The 15,975-nt window shown below is 36.5% G+C and overlaps 1 long non-coding RNA gene across 1 annotated transcript in view; it reads left to right on the forward strand.

Moving 5' to 3' along the window:
• Window positions 1-428: 428 nt before the first annotated feature.
• Window positions 429-15,975, forward strand: part of LOC116524776 — a 19,576-nt gene continuing 4,029 nt past the window's right edge. The window contains exons 1-2 of the long non-coding RNA XR_004257485.1: window positions 429-603; window positions 2,133-2,137. This is a non-coding gene — a long non-coding RNA (uncharacterized LOC116524776). The remainder of the gene's footprint in view (window positions 604-2,132; window positions 2,138-15,975) is intronic.

Genomic DNA, 15,975 nt, shown 5'->3' on the forward strand with positions numbered 1-15,975 from the left:
TGATCTCATTCTTTTTATTGGCTGCATAGTATTCCATGGTGTATATGTACCACATTTTCTTTATACAGTCAACCTTTTTTTTTTTTTTTTGAGACAGGGTCTTTCTCTCTTCAGGCTGGAGTGCAGTAGCATGACCTCAACTCACTGCAACTTCCACCTCCTGGGCTGAAGCAATTCACCCACTTCAGCCTCCTGAGTAGCTGGGACAACAGGTGCGTGCCTCCATGCCTGGCTAATTTATATATATATTTGGTAGCCACAGGGTTTTGCTATGTTGCCTAGGCTGGTCTCAAACTCCTGGGCTCAAGCGATCCTTCTGCCTTGGCCTCCCAAAGTGCTGGGGTTATAGGCATGAGCCACTGTGCCTGGAACAGTTTACTATTGATGGGCATTTAGGTTGATTTCATGTCTTTGCTATTGTGAATTGTATTGTGATGATTGTGCACATGCATGCGTCTTAATGGTACAACAATTTATGCTTCTTTGGGTATATATCCAATAATGGGATTGCTGGGTCAAATGGTAATTCTAAGTTCTTTGAGAAATCGTCACACTGCTTCCCACAATGGCCGAACTAATTAACATTCTTACCAGCAGGGTATAGTATTCCCTTATCTCTGCAACCTCACAAACATCTATAATTTTTTGACTTTTTAAAAATAATAGCCATTCTGATGATGTGAGATAGTATCTTATTGTGGTTTTGATTTGCATTTTTCTAATGATTAGTGATGCTGAGCATTTTTTCATATGATCGTTGGCTACTATTTTCTTTTGTAAAGTGTCTGTTCCTGTCTTTTGCTTACTTTTTTTGTTTTTTGGGTTTGTTTTTTGCTTGTAGATTTGTTTAAGTTCCTTAGAGACTCTGGATGTTGTTGTCTGTTTCCTCTGTTGATAGTTTCTTTTGCTCTGTAGAAGCTCTTTAGTTTAAGTCCCATTTGTCAGTTTTGTTTTTGTTGCAGTTGCTTTTGGTGTCTTTGTCATGAAATCTTTGTCAGGGCCTATGTCCAGAATGATATTTCCTGGGTTATCTTTTGGAGTTTTTATAGTTTTAGAATTTACGTTTTAGCCTATAATCCACTGAGTTGAGTTTTGTATATGGTGTAAGGAAGGGGTGTAGTTTCGATCATCTGCATACGGCTAGCCAGTTATCCTAGCACCATTTATTGAATAGGGAGTCTTTTCTCTGTTGCTTGTTTTCATTGACTTTGTTGAAATTCAGATAGTTGTATATGTGTGGCATTATTTCTTGGCTCTCTGTTCTGTTCCACTGGTCTATATGTCTGTTTTTATACCAGTATCATGGTTACTGCAGCCTTGGAGCATAGTACATTGATAATTCCTATCCATGAAGTTTTTCATTTGTTTGTGTCATCTCTGATGTCTTTGAGCAATGTTTTTAATTCTCATTGTAGACATCTTTCACCTCCTTGGTTAGCTGTATTCCTAGATATTTTATTATTTTGGAGGCTATTGCGAATGGGATTGCATTCTTGATTTGGTACTAAGCTTGAATGTTGGTGTATAAAAATGTTATTGATTTTTGTAGATTGATTTTGTATTCTGAAACTCTTCTGAAGGTGTTTATCAGATAAAGTAGTTTTGGGCAGAGATTATTGGGTTTCGTAGGTATAAATCATATGGTCTGTAAACAGAGATAGTTTGACTTCCTCTCTTTCTATTTGGGTGCCTTTTATTTCTTTTTTTTCCCTGATTGCTCTGGCTAGAACTTCTAGTATTAAGATGAATAGGAATGCACACCACAGTTTTGAAAGAGAAATTATATCAATTGATAACAGTTATCTTCAAAATATTTGGAAACACTTTCTAAAAGAATGATAATTTGGAGGGTTTTTTTCCAGTAACATATTACAATGTGTTACAAATCAGAATACGGAAAAAGGTGTGTTAATGGACTAATAATAGACATATTAATGAAATTGAAGGCAGAGTCCTCAGCAGACCCATGTGATAAAGATCACACTTAAAATAAGTGGGAAGGAAGAAATATATCATAAGTAATGCTAGACAGCAGAGGAAAAAACTGTTTGGGAAAAAGTTTTACCTAAAATAAATTCCACCTGAATTGAAGATGTAAATGTTTAAAAAGAACTGAGGTAAATCAGATATAGAACAAGTAAATAAATACAGAAGAACTGGCCTTAATGTAGGTGACAACTATGTCTATATTTATACCTATACTTATCTACATTTATATCATCTGGAAGTGTGAAAATCTAAGGATGGCACAACAGGCAGAAGCCATAAGATAAATGAAGGAAGATTTGGCACATAAAGAATAAAACCATAAATAAATACCATAAATAAAAAGAAAAGACATATGCATGAATGATGTATTACTTTTGCAATCTGCTTTCTGATTTTTCTACGATGGGAATGGTACTTGCTGTTCTCTATGAGGACTAGATACACAGTTGATGACAGAGAGGCAGTAGAACATGGAAATTGAAGGGACTTCAATTTCATATAACCTCTGCTTTAATCCTGGGATACTTTTTGTGTCACATTAAACAATTTAACCTAGCTTGTCTGTGCCTCAGTTCCTTGATCTTTGTAATGAGTAGTAGAACCTACCTTAGAGTTGTGAGAATTAAATGTATTAATGTGTATGCATGGCTGTTAGAACAGTTCCTGTTACTGAACGAGCACTTAAAATGATAACTATTATTATCTAAGACCTTTTCTAGTTTCAACGTCCTACAGTTCTGCAGAGGACAAAAGAAAGAATGGGAGCTTGAGGGAAACAATTTCTTTCCCAATAGAATAACTAACTTTAGAAGGGGGTATCACATCCTAATAAACTGTGCTTTTTAGCTGAAGGTTTAAAAGAAGCTTGCGGTTCCAGGCAATGGTCAAATGTGGTCAGTTGTTAGGGCTAAAATTATATTAATGACATTATGTAATTTTACATAATAAGAGAAAGCAAGAAACACGCACCTTTTATTACTTGTGTAAGCAAAGCAAACATATAAAATAATGGCACAAATTTTTTGGGGTGAGAGGGAGTTGGGAAGGAGACAAGTTCTCTTTGTTCTAACAAATGGACAGTAAATGCAATTACAATTTTCCCTTGATTTCTTCTCTACATGAAAGCTGAAATCCGGGATATACCTGCTACAAATGATCCTTGTTCTCAGTTTAGTCTTTTATCTTCTATTTGACTCTGTGGTGACATTGATAAGTTGCTTCATCCCTTTGCTATTGTTGTCCACGTGACACACACCTTTTAGAGTTGTGATCAAAAGAATAGATGTGCTGAGGAGAGGATGAGTAATTGTAAGCCTACCACCAATCCACATGATATCTACACCAGAGAAAAGAGAGTGAGGAAGAGAAGTAACAATTAACTGAAAGACAGCTGTTTCGAAGCTGATTGGGTGGAAACATATGACCAAAATACATACTGTGTTTGGAGGCTCCCATTTTTTCTTTTAAAATTATGTTTTTTTTTCCCAGTGCCAAAAGCAATATTCACTAATGGTAGAGAAAAAAGAACTATAGATAAGTAAAATAACATTACCTATAATCCCAATCCCCAGTTTTATAGAGAATAAAAGAATGAATGGGTATAAGGAGCAAACTGCTCTTGAGAATACAGCATTTTGATGTATCTCTGTAATTTTAAAAAAATTCATCTAGAGCTACTTTTTTTTTTTTTTTTAAATCAAAGGCAGGGTCTCATTATGTTGCTATGTTGCTCAGGTTGGTCTTGAATTTCTGGGCTCAAGTGATCGTCTCACCTCAGCGTCCTGAGTACCTGGTACTACAGGTGTGTGCCACCACCCTCAGATATAGCTGTTTTTTTTTAAAAAATGTATTCAAACACTATTTGATGTTTTATACTTCTTTTTCACTTACTATATCACAAATGTATCTGTAAAGAACAGCAAAGCATTTATGAACCAAATTTTAATAACTGCATAAAATTCTATTATACAATTCCATTATAAATATCATAATTTATTTTACTTATTTATCAGTTTTGGACACTCAGATTACCTAGATTTTGTACCTGTTTTTATGTAGAAATCTTTGGGCACATGAATTATTTCCTTATCTTTGTACCTGATAATAGAGCTACAAAGTTTCTTGAAATGGAATTGCTGGGTCAAAGTTTATGCATATTTTAAGGAGCTTGATACTGTGCCAAATTGCTCTGGAGAAAGGTTTTATCAATTTATACCTCCACCAGCAGTGTATATAAGAGTGCCTAATTCTTTTTGTCTTTGACAATTCTAGGCATTCTAATTATTTTTTATCTTTATGTTCTTATTGAACTAATCCTGCCCTCACAAAGATTTCATGTATGAGGAGATAAGATGATATACAGACAATTTCAATTTACAGTGATTATCTCTGTAATAAAAGAAGTATAGGGATCTGTTGAAGCCCGAAGAAGCACCTTAACTAGAATTTGCAGTTTTTTCATTATGGTTTTAATTTATATTTCTTTGATTACTAACAGGTTTAATTTTTTAAAGTAGGTTATTCACAATTTTAATTTCTTCGTTTGTGAATTACAGGTCTGCCAAAATAAACCTAGAATCTGTCAACTAAAATCACATTGAAAAATACTTTTCACGATTTGGACATTTGGACATGATGAAAGTAACCTTTTTTCAAATATTATTTTCTCATTTAGTTAACTGTATTTTAAAAATAGATCGTCTTTATCACATTGAAGATTTAACTATTCCACCCTTTGTTTCTATCTGTTTCATATACTTTGTAGTTCTGTCACTAGGTACAGAGATAAAATGGACATTAGAAAAGATAAAATGGCCAGGGGCAGTGGCTCACACCTGTAATCCCAGAACTTTGGGAAGCCGAGGTGGGCGGATCATGAGGTCAGGAGTTCGAGACCAACCTGGCCAACATAGTGAAACCTCATCTCTACTAAAAACGCAAAAATTAGCCAGGTGTGGTGGCACATGCTTGTAGTCACAGGCTTAGGAGGCTGAGGCAGGAGACTAACTTGAACCCGGGAGGCAGAGGTTGCAGTAAGCCATGACTATGCCATTACCCTCCAGCCTGGGTGACAGAGCAAGACTCAGGTCTCAAAAAAAAAAAAAAAAAAAAAAAAAAAAGAGAAAGAATAAAGAAAAGCTAAAATGTTGGTTAATTAGCAATATGTAACATTCTGAAATGTGTTTGTACCCTTTTTAGTTTTATTCTATATTTTCCTGGACAGCCTAGCCAGTACAGTAGGTCAAGTAAAATAAATATAAGGCAAAAAAGATAAGAAGTAAAATAATGTTTATTTGCAGGCAATATGACTATAGAAATCCACAAGGCAGCTATTAAAACTGATAATTGAACACAGCAAGGTAGCAGAGAGGAAGATTAATATACAAAACTGCATTTCATACTAGAAGCAAATAAGTTTTATAAGCAATTCTATTTGTAATAGAATATACAAAATATAAAATATGTATTTTATATAAATAAAATATATAACAATAAATTTAACAGAAGTATAAAACCTGTGGGCTGAAAATTATAAAATATTGCTGAGAAAAATTAAAGATGATCTAAATAAATAAATACACCCATTTCATAAATTGGAAGACTCAATTTTGTTAAATGTCAATTTTTTCAGAATTTATTTATAGAGTGAATGTAACTCCAATCAAAATTTCAGAGCTCCCTTTTTTCTGAGGGGGTTAGAAATTGGCCTGTTGATTCTGAAATTCACAGTTAAGGCAAAGGACCTAGAATAATGAAAACAAAGTCTGATTTACAGACTTACTATAAAGCCATGATAATTAAGCCTATAGTATTGGCCTGGGAACAAGTAGACAAATAGATTAATAAATGGAGCAGCACAGGATGTCTAGATGTAAAGCCACATATACAATCAATTGATTAAAAAAACTTTTAGAGATAGAGTCTCACTATATTGCCCAGGCTGGCCTTGAACTCCTGGCCTCAAGAAATCCTCATGCCTCAGCCTCCCAAAGAGTTGGGATTACAGATGTGAGTCATCTGGCCACAATTAATTGATTTTTGAAAAAAGCACCATGAGTATTCATGGGGAAATAATTTTTTTTCAGCAACTGGCGCTGGAATAACTGAATAGACGTGGGAAAAAAATGAACTTTAACACTTACCTAACTATAAACAAAATTTAAGTGAAGATACATAATTGACCTATGTTTAAAAGGTAAAATTATAAAGTGTCTATAAGGAAACAATATCTTAGTAAGCTTGGCATACACAACGATTTCTTATGAAAAGCACTAACCATAAATGAAAAAAAAAGACAAATTAGACTTTATCAAAATTTAAATGTTTTCTCATTAAAAGACATGATTAACAAAATGAAAAGATAAGCCAGAGGTGGGAAGGAAGATATCATATATCATATCACAATACATATATCTGACATCAATATAAAGAACATGTATTCACATATAAAGAACTCATACAATTCAACAATAAAAGACAACCCCATTTAGTGGCACTAAGGACATGAAAAGGGACAAAACATAATAAATTACAGTATTAAATAAATGTAAATTTAAATCACAATAAGAGACCACTTCAAACCTACTAAAATGCCTAAAATTTCTTATTTTTATTTTTATTTATATATATATTTTATTGCATTTTAGGTTCTGGGGTACATGTGAAGAACATGCAGAATTTTTGCATAGGTACATACATGGCAATGTAGTTTGCTGCTTCCATCCCCATCACCTATATCTGGCATTTCTCCCCATGTTATCCCTCCCCAACTCCCCAACCCCCACTGTCCTTCCCCTAGTCCCCCCCCACCTCTAAACACCTCAGTGTGTGATGCTTCTCTCCCTGTGTCCATGTGTTCTCATGTGTGAGAACATGTGGTTTTTGATTTTCTGTTCTTGTGTCAGTTTGCTGAGAATGATGGTTTCCAGATTAATCCATGTCCCTACAAAGTACACAAACTCATCATTTTTTATGGCTGCATAGTATTCCATGGTGTACATGTGCCACATTTTCCCTGTCCAGTCTATCATTGACAGGCATTTGGGTTGGTTCCAAGTCTTTGCTATTGTAAACAGTGCCGCAATGAACATACATGTGCATGTGTTTTTATAATAGAATGATTTATAATCCTTTGGATATATTCTCAGTAATGGGATTGCTGGGTTAAATGCAATTTCTATTTCTAGGTCCTTGAGGTATTGCCACACTGTCTTCCACAATGGTTGAACTAATTTACACTCCCACCAACAGTGTAAAAGTGTTCCTATTTCTCCACATTCTCTCCAGCATCTGTTTTCTCCAGATTTTTTAATGATCACCATTCTAACTGGCATGAGATGGTATCTCAATGTAGTTTTGATTTGCATTTCCCTGATGACCAGTGATGATGAGCATTTTTTCATATGTTTGTTGGCCTCATATATGTCTTCTTTTGAAAAGTGTCTGTTCATATCCTTTGCCCACTTTTGAATGAGTTTGTTTGTTTTTTCTTGTAAATCTGTTTTAGTTCTTTGTAGATTTTGGATATAAGTCCTTTGTCAGATGGGCAGATTGCAAAAATTTTTTCCCATTCTGTTGGTTGCCGGTTCACTCTAATGATTGTTTCTTTTGCTTTACAGAAGCTTTGGAGTTTAATTAGATCCCATTTGTCTATTTTGGCTTTTGTTGCCAATGCTTCTGGTACTTTAGTCATGAAGTCCTTGCCTAGGCCTATGTCCTGAATGGTCTTGCCTAGGTTTTCTTCTAGGGTTTTTATGGTGTTAGTTCTTATAATTGAGTCTTTAATCTATCTAGAGTTAATTTTAGTGTAAGGTGTCAGGAAGTGGTCCAGTTTCTGCTTTCTGCACATGGCTGGCCAGTTTTCCCAACACCATTTATTAAACAGGGAATCCTTTCCCCATTGCTTGTTTTTGTCAGATTTGTCAAAGATCAGATGGTTGTAGATGTGTGGCATTGCCTCCAAGGCTTCTGTTCTGTTCTATTGGTCTATATCTCTGTTTTGGTACCAGTACCATGTGGTTTTGATTACTGTAGCCTTGTAGTATAGTTTGAAGTCGGGTACCATGATTCCTCCAGCTTTGTTCTTTTTGCTTAGAATTGACTTGGCTATTTAAAAGAGCACCCAAAGTTGGTGAGGATGTGAAGCAGCAGGAGCTCTCATATTTTGCTTGTGGACATAAAAAATGGTGCAGGCATTTTGGCAAAAGTTTTGACACTTCCTCAACCTTTGCCTGTCCTAAGACTTTGCAAATCCACTCCTAGGTATTTCCCCAAGGAGACATGAAAACATATATCCAGTCTGTTCACACAAAGATGTGTATATGAATGTTCATGGAAGCTATCTTCATAAGAGCTCCAAACTGGAAACAACCCAAATGTCCATTGACAGGAGAATGAATAAACAAACCCTTGTATATTGATACAATGGAATACAGGTTGGCAATAACATGGAAAAAAACCCTCAAAAACATATAGATGGAAAGAAAGTGAAACACAAAAGAATTCCCACTGTGTGATTTCATTAATATGAAGTTCAAAAATAGACAAAACTAATGTATGTGATAGAAATCTGAGCAGTAGTTGCCAATGAGGGATGCAAATTGACTGCAAAAAGGCCTACAAAAATTCTCTGGAGACATGGAAATGTCCTCTAGCTCAACAGGTTTTGGTGGATATATACATTTGTCAAAGCTTATCAAATTTTACCCATAAGAGGTGTGCATTTCTGTGCCTGTGAATTTTACCTCAACAAAAATGTTTCTGATATATTAAAGATTTCAGTGTAGAAAGATAAAATAATAAAATTTAGGAGCATATTTTCACAACCTTGTGTGGGGAAAACTTTCTAAGTCAGATAAGAAACCATGCTGCAATAAGAGATAGATACATTAAACTTCAAAAAGCTTAAAAATATGTAAGTATTTTTCACATAATATCACATAAATAAAAGCAAGAGATAGGAGACAAAAAGAAAAAAAATATTTCAACACCTATGAAAGGTAGAATTTAACAACTCTAATAATTAATGACTTCTTATAAATGGATATGAATAAGGCAAATAACCTAGTAGAAAAAATGGGCAAAATACACCAAAAAGTCACAAAAAGAAGAATGCAAGTGCCAGTAAATTCATGAAAAGATGCTTTATTTCAGCAGTACTCGGGAATAAAAATTAAGCCATTAGTATGGTAAAAATGGGAAACTTGAGAAACACTGTTAGTGAAAAGGGAAAATAGGTAGTGACACATTGCTGGTTGAAATGTGAATTGCTACAACATTTTGGGAAAACATCTGGCAACATCTGACAAGGTTTAAAATATGTCATGTTGTTCGACCTTGTAATTCCTTTTGGGAATATATGTTATAATAAAAAACACAAGTATTTAATAAATTGCCAGGCACCTGTAGTCCCAGCTACTTGGGAGGCTGAGGCAGGAGAATCTCTTGAACCCAAGAGGCGGAGGTTGCAGTGAGCTGAGATTGCGCCACCATACTCCATCCTGGGTGACAGAGCGAGACTCCGTCTCAAAAAAAAAAAAAAAAAAAAGATAAGAAAACACAGAAGTGTTTAAGGATGGATGAGAAAGGATGTTTATGTGTTGTTTTATAGCAGCAAGAAGAAAAAAACTGAAAATAATCTGAACATTAATAGGGGAATAGATGAATTAGAATAATCTTCACTACAAATTGTTGTACGAATATTAAAAAGAGTGAATCAGATTTACATATATTGACCTTGGGGGGATTCCAACGTCACATTATAAAGGGAAACAGGCAAATTGGAGACTAATGTGTAACAGATTATAGCATTTCAGATGAAAAAGAAATACAAATATGCGCTTTATTGGAGTATAAATATGGACTACTACTGTTTTCTTCAATAATTGTCACTTTTATATCTTTTTCAAATTTCCTCTCTGCTGAGTAACAGGAATGCTTAGTAATTTCAGCCCAGTTCTATAACTCTTCAGTTTTTAGAGTCTCATTTTGGTTCTCTAGGCTCAGCCAGAGATTATGTATGAGTGGTGCATTTTTGGCCCCAATCTCAACAATCAGATAAGTGGTTCCTCTTCTCTTCCAGAAGAACAAGAGGGTTGAATTGCTAATGGAAGTTTCTCAGGAGGGTGGATGTGTTGGTGGAGGCTTCTATTTTATGAATCCAGGCAGGACCTCAAGGGGAGAAAGAGGTTGGCTCACCCTACACTGATTCACATCCATTACTGATGAAAGATGATAGAATTAATAGACTGCTGCCAGTCATTCTACTTGTTTTTTCACTAAATCAGTTCTATTAATTTCTTGTTAAATTGAGATAATTTAGAGTAGTAAACAATAAAAAACTGGACAACGGGTACCATGGCAGTATAAGAAAAAGACTATTCAGTAGAAAGAATATTAGTGAAGTTGAAAAAACTGCCTTTCTTAAAACCTTATGTAGAAATTAAGACTCCTGGAGTCCAGACTGTCTGTCTAGCAATAGAGGCCCCTTTGTGCTTTAGGGGTTCCCAAAGAATCAGAACTGATCTTATTACTGTAAATTTACTGTTTTTTCATAGGACATTTGGACTATTTTCAAGTCAGTCCTAAAATATACATGCAGGAAGCCGATTATATCTACTTACCCCTTTTCCCTCTAAGCTGTTTTCCTCTGGTTCTCATGGTGACCCTATTCCCTCCTCAACTATATGTTGCAGTTGCCATTTTCTCCTTAGCCAAATTCCATACCAGTGGTGGAGTATCTCTGTTGACTTCTCTTGGGTCTATTTTTCTTTAGTCCATGGATAAAACCTTTTTCCCAGGAGTCTGTTTTTATTTGTACACGGTTAAGATTAATTTACTCCCTCCTCCCCACCCTGAAATGTCACTCCCCAAGGTAGCTGAGACCTTGGCACAGTAGCTGAAGTCTCACGTGCCTGATGTTGGCCTTGGCCATGATTCTGATTTCAGAGAGTGGTCCATAAAGCTGGCAAGCTGCACAGTGGTGAGATGCCACGTAAATAAAATTCACCTACCAGATGTCTCTTCATAAGCAATTACCTTCACTCTTGCCCTGATCTTATTAATTCCCACTGCTTCCGCAAAAGAAACAAAATCTCAAAATTTTTTTTTGAAAATTCATGATTCATAAAATACATATCATAAAGCAAAGATGCTTAGAGCTAGAAGGCACAACAGCCAGCCCCCTCATTTTATAGTCAAGGAAGCACAGCCTTAAGTGACTTATCCAAGGTCACACAGCTGGTTTATCAGCAAGGTCAGAACTAGACCATAGTATTTGCTGTTGTTGATTTCTTTGTGAAATCAAAAACAGAAAGTATAGGTAAGAAAATCATGATAGCCTATGCTTCTTTCTGCTCACTTAAAAGTATATCCCCAAGCAATCCGAAAGTTTAAAAATTGTGCCTAGTCACACTGTCCGTTCTATCAATTTGAGAATTACAAGAAGAAATTTCTTTGTAAAATACTTATGTCTTTGGTGTGTTAAGGTGCAATAGGTCTTTCACAGATAACTGTAAGTTAGTTGATTAATGTTTCTGTTTTCCTAATACCTTGACATCTCATTTAGGGAGTAGTTGGTAATTTTGCAACTAGCAGGTGCCTGGCTGCACACTAAAATTACCTGGGGAGCTTTTACAACATGCCAGTGCTACTGAGGACCACCTTTACAGACTGTAACTTCATTGGTCCGGGGTGAGAGCCAGGCATCACTATTTTTAAAAAGACTGCTAGATGATTCTAGGGTACAGCCAGAGTCCAAAACTATTATGCTAGAGTAATAGTTCTCAAAGTGTGAACCTGGGTCCAGAGGCATAAGTGTCATCTGGAGACTTGCCCAAATGTAAACTCCCAGATTCTTCCCCAAACCTGAAACGGACAGAAGCTCTGAAGGTGGTGCCCAGCAAGCAGTGTTTTAAACAAACTCCCCAGGTGGGGGTAGTGAATACTAAAGTTCGAGAAACCCCTGTCTAGCCCAGGGATGGGAAAAGCATGGGGTCTAGTTTTGTAAATGAAGTTTAAATGGAAATGACCACACCCATTAGTTTGTATATATTACAATGACAGGGTTCAGGAGTTGTGACCTAGACCATATGACTCTCAAAGCCTAAAATGTGTGTTCTCTGGCCCTTTAAAGAAAAAGCTTTCTGATCCCAGAGCTGTGCTTTTCAAATTCTAATGTACATATGCATCACCTGGGGATCTTGTCAAATTGCACACTTTAGTTTGGTAGGCCTGGGATAGGATCTGAGATTCTGCATTTAACAGCTCCCAGGTAATGCTCAAGCTGAATAGAAGGGTCTAGAACAGTACTTTCCAGTAGAAATACAATGTGAAGCCAGGTGCAGTGGCTCACGCATGTAATCGCAGCACTTCAGGGGGCTGAGGTGGGTGGATCATCTGAGGTCAGGAGTTCCAGACCAGCCTGGCTAACATGGCAAAACTCTGTCTCTACTAAAAGTACAAAAATGAGCTGGCTGTGGTGGTGCATGCCTGTAACCCCAGCTACTCAGGAGGCTGAGGCAGGAGAATTGCTTGGACTTGGGAGGTGGAGATTGCAGTGAGCTAAGATCCCGCCACTGCACTCCAGCCTGGGCAACAGAGCAAAACTCCTTCTCAAAAACAAAAACAAAAACAAAAACAAAAAACAAAACAAAAAACCCAACAACAATGTGAGCCACAAATACCAGTTTAAATTTTCAAGTAGCTGCAATAAAAATGAAGACAGGTGAAGTTAATTTGAATAATATACCTTAACTCAATGTATCTAGAATATTATTTGAACATCTAATTAATGTTCAGTATTAATGAGATAGTTTATGTTCTTTTTTGTATTAAGTCTTTGAAATCTGGTATTTTATACTCACATCTCAATTGTAGCTATATTTCAAGTGCCACGTGTGACTAGTGGCTACCAAATTGGTCAGTGCAGTCTGCAGTTCACCTGGTGTTTGGGGTGATGGGCAGTTTTTGATTTAGTTAAGTATGAAGGCAAATGGAGAAAGGGGACTAAGAGAAATCAAATACAACTTAACTCACTCAGAATCTTGCCCACACCTGACCTGGAGCTCAACAATCTCTTTCTCTTTACTTTGTGACTTTGAAGGCGGGGAATTCTGTAGCTTGTTTATATTACAGGCAAGTGATGTAAGTGATGTGTTTAATGGCCTGAGCCGGTCCACTGTGATTTAAAATATTATCATAGGAGAATACGATAGGAATTTGAATTCTCAAATACTTCTCTGAATAAAGAGGCTATATTTCAAGAACATTTAATTTTCATCATCTGTAAGTCCTTGAATTCTTTGCAGCTGAGCTGAGAAGGTGCCAGGGATTAAGATCAGTTTCCATGAAATGGGGAGGGGTTCCAGGCTCGGACTAAGGGGAGTTTTACTTCTGAGTTACCAGTTCGTGGAAACACCACAGCAGGAAGGAGCATGCTAGATGGAGTTTAGAGAAAACAAAGCCAGAAGATCAAGCGCCAAAAGATCAGATGGGTGAGTCAGTTGGCCTAGAAAGTCAAAGTAGGAGGGGAGGCAGAGAATGAAAACTGGGGGGACAAAAAGAGTTGGAAGTGGGATATTCAGAGGCAGGTTGAGGCACTGACAAGTTGGAAGGAAGTCTGGTTTATTTAACCATAGGCTGCTGTGGTTACACCACTACCCCTTTCACTCTGAGGGGGAACAAAGAGAATGTTGAGGAGTACCAGATGTAACAGACGGAGGGATGGGAGTCCCCTGCAAAATGTGGATTCCCTGCTTGCTCTTGCTTGATCCCCTGTCATAGAATTGAAGTTAATATTTTAAGCAAAAACACAGTTCTTGGTCTGAAGAGCCTGGTTACAAAACTTTAGGTGGGGACATGGCTGGTTTGAAAGACAGAAGAGAGTTTGGGCATATATGTGTTAGGGAAGCGAATATAAAGTATAGTAATTTCCTGTGGCTGCTGTCACATTATCACAGACGTCATGGCTTAAAACAACACACCTTTATGATCTTAGAGTTGTGGAGGTCAGAAGTCTGAAATGAGTCTTATGAGGCTAAAATCAAAGTATCAGGAAGGCTGCCTTCCTTCCGGATTCTCAAGAGGAGAGTGTTTCTTTGCACTCCTCTTTCTGGAGGCCAACTGTGTTCCTTGCATCATGGTGCCTTCTTGGTCTTGAAAGCACGTCACTTCAGCCACTGCTTTTGTCTTTACACTTTCCTCTTCTCACTCTGATCCTCTCACTTGCCTCCTGTGAGGATCCTTGTGATTATACAGAACTCACCTGGATAATCTAGGATAATCTCCCCATGTTAAAGTCCTTAGCTTAATCACAGTTGCAAAATCCTTTTAACCATGTAAGGTAACAGGTTCTGGGGATTAGGATGTGGACATCTGCGGGGGCCATGAGTCAGTCTACCATAGGAGGTTGGTATTGTGTCTGTTTCAGTTTTCAGTGCTCTGATCAGCATTTTAGACTTGTGTCTGAATCTCAAGGAAAGAGCCTATGAGAAGGGGTTTAAATTCAGAAACCTGCAAGAGTCAGGAAGATAATAAAAACATAAGCAGAGTGCAAAACAGTAGGCCGAGGGGGGCACTGTGCATGAACTAGAGAGAGTGCATGCTTGTCTAAAGGGGATAAGCCATCTTATCTGTCTAATGAGGTTAAGGATAAGGTGATCCTCAACTTCAGCTACTAGGTGGGCAGATAGGCAATAATATCAGATTCAATTTTTCAAGAGAAGCCTTGAAATCAGGACTTTAGACAATGGTGTGCTGGTAAGTGTTCAATAACAAAATGTGTGTGTGTGTACATAATATGCAATATGTATTATAAATTTTACTGATAGAATGCATAGTAGCATACAGTTTGCAAATACTTATAAAATTTAAAATATCATGTGACTTACTATTTCTCACTAAATCTATTATCAGGTTTTATAATTCTACCGCCAACAATAGGGTCACATAACCAGACTATGAATAAAAGCTTGATTATTAGGGAAGTTCTCACATGTCTTTGTTGTTTCACTTTTGTGGTTTTGTTACGGTTCATGAAAGTATCAACCAACATTCATATTGTAACTATACTTGTTTAGCAGCGACGTGAATGACTTCTTTTCTGAAATGGATAGTGGTTTTTAGATACTGGAAGAACATTTTGTCAATTTTTTGTGCTATTCACAATGTAAAGACTACAGGCACAACACAGCTTTAAGTTTAATCTGCATCATTAGGATTTTCTCCACTACTTTCTTAAGTCTAGACAATCAAAAAACAATGAACCAAGTCCTTATTTATAATATTTGCCTATTTCTGTGGTGTCAATATCCTCATCTTTACTTAGTTCAAGCCACCAAAGGATGTTATGTGGAATCATAAGAGGCAGGCAATGGTATTCCGTGAGATAGCATTTTCACTCTACATGTGCAATAGGTATAAATTACCACAAGAACATAGGCCACAGTAAATTGTAATAAAATAATTAGCAAGTGATGAATTTTGAGTATTTGTTACCTTTGCAAAATTTTATTTTTTAATAGCTTTAGGACGGGCGTGGTGGCTCACGCCTGTTATCCCAGCACCTGTAGTCCCAGCTACTCTGGAGGCTGAGGTGGGAGGGTCGCTTGAGCTGGGAGGTTAAGGTTGCAGTGAGTTATGACTATGCCACTGCACTCCAATCTGGGTGACAGAGAGCGAACCTGTCTCAAACAAACAAACCCAGCTTTACTGAGATGTAATTTCTATACCATAAAATTCACCCTTTGCATTCTAAAAATTTTAGTATATTTACCAAGTTGCACAACCATCGCTATAACCTAATTGTTGTCTTTGTTTTTCGTAGAATATATTTAGATGTATGTTTATATAACTTAAGTTTTAATGACAGTTATGTATACCAGCCACTCACAAAATTATTATTTTTTTTTTTTTTTTGGACAACACAGGACATTTCCTTTTTTTTTTTTTTTTTTTTTTTTTTTTTTAAAAGAAAAAGAAAAAAAAAAA

Source organism: Sapajus apella, unplaced genomic scaffold (genome assembly GCF_009761245.1).
Source record: "Sapajus apella isolate SASKATOON/1434 unplaced genomic scaffold, GSC_monkey_1.0 scaffold46, whole genome shotgun sequence".
Classification (NCBI taxonomy): Eukaryota; Metazoa; Chordata; class Mammalia; order Primates; family Cebidae; genus Sapajus; species Sapajus apella.